Source organism: Leptonychotes weddellii, chromosome 9 (genome assembly GCF_054177405.1).
Source record: "Leptonychotes weddellii isolate Sample4059 chromosome 9, ASM5417740v2, whole genome shotgun sequence".
Lineage (NCBI taxonomy): Eukaryota > Metazoa > Chordata > Mammalia > Carnivora > Phocidae > Leptonychotes > Leptonychotes weddellii.
This window is the reverse complement of record NC_138377.1, coordinates 72,524,645-72,530,647: the sequence shown is the minus strand read 5'-3', so window position 1 is coordinate 72,530,647 and position 6,003 is coordinate 72,524,645. Positions and strand designations below refer to the sequence as shown.

Here is a 6,003-nt window from a genome sequence, read left to right as displayed (position 1 = left end):
CCATTATATATATATATATATATATATATATATATATATATATACACACACACACACACACACACACCACATCTTCTTTATCCATTCATCTGTCGATGGACATCTTGGCTCTTTCCACAGTTTGGCTATTGTGGACATTGCTACACAACTTGATTTTTAAATCCTAGTGCTACCCTACTAGTTCTGTGACCATGGGCAAGTTTTTTAACCTCCATAAGCTATAATTTTCTCATCAGTAAAAAAAAATAAGGATAAGAATCATGTCTCATGTGGTAGTCAAAATGATCCCCCAAAAAGCACAAACATATCTAATATAGTAACTGGAATATCATAATTATTTAATAATTTCCTAACTTTGTAGAATTCTCTTCCCGGCAGCTACCATCTACAGACAAAATAATTTAGGAGGAGAGTTAGGATAGTCTTTAAGTGATTATAAATGAAACCTGGTAGTCCTGAGGGAAAATCCCCTGACTGGGGCCTGAGCTACCTTCTGTCATTGTTTTTCTTATCTTTTGAAAGGCTGTTCTCAAATGCCTTGACATGAGAATTTAGGGTGGTATTCCATTGAAGGGTTCGGGGTGGGGGGTGGGGGAAGAGACCGTGAGCTCCAGGGTCATAGGACCATGAGAATGCTTTGCATTTTGTCAAGTGGCCCTTATAACGGAGAAGCAGAGCCCAGGAGGTGAGCGGAGGAGAGCATGAGTCTGGCAGTCTGCCCTGAGACAATGAGCTTTGTCTGCACGCAGATTCCCAGTGCACAGACGGTCCACATTTAAATAGAGCCCATTGTTTACCACTTGGGTGGAAAACAGAGGAAGTAGGCCAGTGAGTCAGGCACCCACTTATTTTAAGAGGAATTTTTCTGATGATTTCAGAGAAATATAAGCAAAGCCAGGAGTTCAAGGGAAGATGAAGGGAGCAAGGACAAATAAGAACTCCTTGATGCTAATGATGTTCTTCAGTCTTTGCTGAGAGCCTGTCATCCCTTGGCTGTGGGTTCCACCCCTGAACCTCAATCCAAATGGAAAGCTAATTCCATACTGGGGGGAGATTCTAAGATCTAATCTGAAGTAACTTGGAGTAATTGATCTCTCTTTCTCCATTTAAAGGACATTTGCTTGAAATGCCTTCCTCTTCACAGCAGCTGAGGAACAGAGAGAGGGTATTATACCGTGTATAATTTTCTTTATAGTAACTGATGAACAAATGACATAAACTTAGAATCTTATCTTGGTCCTGCTCTGTGACTTGATTTCCTGATCTGCAGATGCTCACACTGACATTCCATTTTCCAGTGGCTCAGTGCTTGGTGTAGCAATGGTCTTTCCATTGTGTCATCTCAGTTGGGAAAAATGCGTGGTAGTGATATAAATGCCACTGAAAAGAAGGAAATGACTTGGTGTCCATGGCAAAGACTCAACTATGTTTTGCTGAAAGCTTCAGATTGCAATTCAAACTTGATTCATTTTCTTTTTTTATTTTCAGTAACTTTTTTTTTTCAAATTTGGTTACAAAGGAATAAAACTCAGAAATTGCAGAAAGATCCTAAGGAAGAAAATAAAAACAGCCTGTAATCCAACCCTTAGAGACAACCTAGTATGCTGCTATATCTTTTAGCATTGTGTAATTAATGGAATATTTTGTACTGTTCAGTAACCTACCTTCATCTGTAATTTGTATTACAGTTTTTATATGACTATATATTCTTCCTCAACATAATTTCAAAGACAACAAAACATTTTTAAGTAGCTTTCTATTTTCGAACATTAAGATTAGTTTCAGTTTTCACTATTAAAATATTTCTTACTCAGGTTTTGTACTGAGCATTCATTCATTTGTTATTCAACAAATATTCCTTGTATACTTACCATGTTCAAATCATGAAATTAGGCATTGTTTTTAGGGGACAAAAAGACAAGATACAAATAGTTCTTTCCTTCAAGGGACTGACTGAAAAGGGCTAATGTCTCCGTAATAAAAGTCACTGCTTAAGAAGGGCCCCTTTCTTTTTCTTCTATGAGTTTCATGTCCCATTGTAGTCTCTGTAAATCTGGTTCATGAAACCAACTCCTGGGGCTGATTTTGGTCCATCTTCTTTCTTTCAGAAAGTATTGTATAAGAGCCCAATAAAATTATATGGGTTGATTTGTTAGAGATTTTGTTTAACTCATAAAGCTAAAAATATATGTTAGGAAATATTCAAAATAATATTACAGTGATTATAGCTGGTATGCTTTTGTAACAATAAATACAAAGTACACAGAGAAATAGCTGAAATTTAATTCTGTTATAGTCAGCAGCTTAATCATATTTAGCTCAGAAACTCTAGATTGCAAAATATAACTGAAATTGTGATTCGACAGCAGGATAGCTGAGTTACCAACTCAGGTGGTGGTCACAACCTTACTTTTTTGGGGCAATGGAATATTTTAATAGAATTATTGTCATCTCATTCTGCCACTGAAATCAAGACTGCCTTTATTATTACTTGCCCAGTGGGGATGGCTGCTTTGCTTACTTGTGTAGCACACACTTCTTCTGAAGTCAAGAGTATGGGAGTGATTCCATTTGAATCAGTGATTCTCTAACTGCTTCAGGACTGCAAGTTGCATTTCTTGATTCTAGGCATCCCCTGTAGAAAATCTTATCCTTGTCATAGACAAAAAGATGAAAAAAATAGAGATACATTTGATTGAAAGTAGCACAATCATGGTTGTAGAATGCAAAATTTTAAGATGACTCCATGACCCCTGCCCCCCCGCCACCTGGTGTTACTCCCATGATTATGTTAAGCTATATGGTTAAGTGGGAGATTGCTGGGTGGGCTAAGCTAATTATACAAACCCTTTAAAAGGAGAGTTTTCTCTGGCTGGGAGTAGACGAAGTTAGAGAGATTTGAAGCATGAGGAGGACTCAGCTTACCATTGCTGGCTTGAAGATAGAAGGGCCACGTGGAAAGGGTAATAAGGAAATGAATTCTATCAACAACCAGTGAGCTTGGAAGAGAACCTGGAGATCCAAATGAGAACTGCAGTTGGTTGACACCTTGCGTGTGAGACTTTGAGCAGAGGAACCAGCTGAGCCTACCTAGAATTCTGACCTACAGAACTGTCAGATAATAAATGGCTGTTGCTTCAAGCTGCTCTCAGTTTGTGGTAATTCGTTACTTAGCAGTAAAAAATTATTGGTTAAATAGCTAATGGTTATTGTTATAACCATTGTATTACGGTTATAACAACTCAGATTTTATGCCTTACTGCTAGTAGGTTGGTCACATATCTACCGTCAACCAAGGGCATAACATTTTTTAAAAAATGTAAATGAAGCAAGAGTAAACTTTATGAAACTCTTAACTAAACCCCCAAATAATAAAAGAAATGGTATATCATCAAAAGAATGAAGTCCATAATATATGCGTTTTTTATATTACTGAAGTTTCTTATAATTTATAACAAACTAATACATAATAGTTCAACAAATGACATAATAAAAATATATTTAGGCTGGTGTTAGCTACAGAGGAGGGTCACCTTAACCGTACCTGGGCAATACAGGAAGTTCTTCCTATTGGAAGTGGTGATTGTCAAGGGAATGCAGGAGGTAACTTACCTTATGTTTACAGACCCAAGGAAAATCATTTTTTCTGATACTATGTGTGGAAAAAAAATGGGGAAATAGAAGACAATTGTGATGAGCTAAGACGAGTGGAATAGGAAATGGACAAGAAAACAGGATTTCATTTCCTCTCCTACTTCCAAGTCTTAGGATGATCATCTTAGAGAAGGATGCTCTTGTCAAGACCTTTCCTCAAAAAACTCCCCTGGGAATGAAAGGAGCTTCGATTACAGGGGCTAAGGATGGCATTTTATTACTAAACTAAAGCCTTTGAGGCTTTAGATGTAAGTTAAGTTTAATGGATGACACCCCTGCTGGGGAGTGGGGGTCTAAACCACAGGCATCTGAGACAAACTTAGGTAAGGGCTGAATGCAAATTATTATATTGCTTAGAATTCACAACCTAGAAAGGGCTAAACAAATCATTATTACTGCTTTTTCTTGAATTTATAAAATCAGAATAATAACCATTCCATGTCCCATGTTATTAAACCAATACGGTGACAAATGAAAAGTTGTTCTGAATAAGATCCTTTTGTAGAAGGAACATTGTATGAAATATAGAAATTGAATCATTTCTTCTTCAGATGTCTTTGTGCCTTGCAAAACGTGGAAGGCTATGGAGCTCTTTGTGTCCTTTTGGGCCTTCTGTGCTTGCAGTGAGTGTACTTGTTGGAATATATGGAGTTGAAGGTGATTACAGGGAAAGCATAGATGCCTTTTGGAGGATCCTACCTCTATTAACTTGTGAGTGATTCCTAGGAGTTAAGGGTGTGACAGGATTTAGATTAATGACAAACAAAAGGCCCATTGGATCCATGTGAGCATAAAGAGAGACAAAGCATGCAAAATATCACTCATTCTTATTATGCTATCACTCCACAAGTGATTATAAAAGTAATCTTTTCACTCTCCAATGGTCCTGTCCATCAGGAATCATATTAATGGCTGGTGCCAACCCAAATGTTTGCCTTTATCTTATGTTATTATTGATGATGTTGCAGAAATAAGGATGTCTTTCTCCACTCTGAGATGTCCTGTTGAGCAGGTTTTAGTATGATCAAGGAAATATCTCACTGTTCTGGCTGCTTTGGCACCCCTCCGGGTACATGCTGAATGAGATCATATATTTAGTAGGGTGATGTCTTACCTAAGAGAGATGAGACAAATAGAGACATTTCTACATCCGCCATTCAGAAACAAAAGCTACAGGGAAGAGATTTTAGGATATAATGTAATATGTTGGGATGCGCTTACTCACTGTGTGATCTTGAGCAAGTTTTTCACCTCCTCTGAGTTATATAATTGCCATGAAGTTTGCTTAGGATAATGCGTGACAGAGTATGGGCTCAATGTCCGTTCATTTCCTTTTCTTCTTACCACCCGGTTTCAGGAAAATTTGCTTGTGATTTAAGAGCTCAAAAGAATTACAAATGCCTATGTCCTATGGAGCAAGAAACTTTGCATCATTATTTTACCCTTAGCTCAGAGTTTATCTTGCCCTTCTTTTTCAGGGCTAGTGATCACAGGAACACCAACCAGTAAAGGGGATACTTCAAAGCCTGAGGTAATGAGATGGATAGTTGGAGAAGCAAGTCGGAATGAGGCTTCAGATTATTCACCTTGGGCATTTACATCCTGTCTGAAACTGACTTAACCAATTTAAACTGTTGTTTAAATCTTTTTTGGAATTTTTTCCCTTGAAAGTTTTTACATGAACATTTGGAAAGCTTTTTTCTGGGCAAAGGTGATAGGTGTGATATTCCCTCTCTGATCTGTCCACAAAATGGCATTCAAGAAATAAAGCTTCCATCTGACTGAGCTTTTGAATATTCCAACAACCCCCCCGCCCGCCACAAAGAGGTTCTTTGTTTTTGTTTGTTTCCCCCTCTGTTTCATAATGGCTTTATGAAGGAGCCAAGAGGTTCCCTCCTTGGCCTCCTAAAACGATGTGACCCAGGGACCCACTTGGTCCCTCTGGTCTTGAAGATCCCATTGATGACCACGGAATGTGGTAGTGATCTCTCTCTCAGTTTCTTCTGACCAGCAAAGACATTTTTCAGAGGGAGAGCAAGGCCCTTTCCAAGTCTGATCTCAACCCTGGCTGTGTCCAGATTGTGTCACAGGCTGTGTCCACATTGTGGTTTCAGGCACTTGCATTTACCAGCTTGGTTTTGGCTGGAGAACGAAGAGTTCCTATCGTGAATATACCCAGTTGCCTCATGATCCCAGGATTAAAGAAAGCAGATATGCACAATCTACTTCATCCTCACCCAACTTTTATTTCTCTACATCTGGCTCTACTCAGGAACAGGAGAAATTTGATTTTAGCTCTTTAGTTCTTTCAGGCAGATTATTTCTCTGTAAATTCATACGTGTTTAATG

At 38.3% G+C, this 6,003-nt stretch overlaps 1 long non-coding RNA gene across 3 annotated transcripts in view; it reads left to right on the top strand.

Moving 5' to 3' along the window:
• LOC145723486 (uncharacterized) overlaps positions 1-6,003 on the top strand; it is a 330,232-nt gene that overhangs the window by 112,806 nt on the left and 211,423 nt on the right. The gene's annotated exons all lie outside the window — the stretch shown is intronic.